Here is a 285-nt window from a genome sequence, read left to right on the forward strand (position 1 = left end):
GTTAAGACGACGATAATCACCACAAGGGCGCCAGTCTCCATTTTTCTTGGGTACTAAGTGTAGTGGGCTGGCCCAAGGACTATTTGATGGACTGCACATACCTTGTTCTACCATAAAATTGAATTCCGCTTCTGCTAGCTTCAATTTTTCGGGAGACAGCCTTCTAGCTCTGTCAGCTAGGGGTGGACCAGTAGTCTCTATATGGTGGTAGATTCCATGTGAAGGATTTAAGATGCTTGGTTTGGAAGGAACAGTTAAATCTGCAAATTTGTCCAAAAGTTTTTT

Source organism: Dendroctonus ponderosae, unplaced genomic scaffold, assembly GCF_020466585.1.
Source record: "Dendroctonus ponderosae isolate FM_Combo_2020 unplaced genomic scaffold, Dpon_F_20191213v2 Dpon_F_20191213_1, whole genome shotgun sequence".
Taxonomy (NCBI): Eukaryota; Metazoa; Arthropoda; class Insecta; order Coleoptera; family Curculionidae; genus Dendroctonus; species Dendroctonus ponderosae.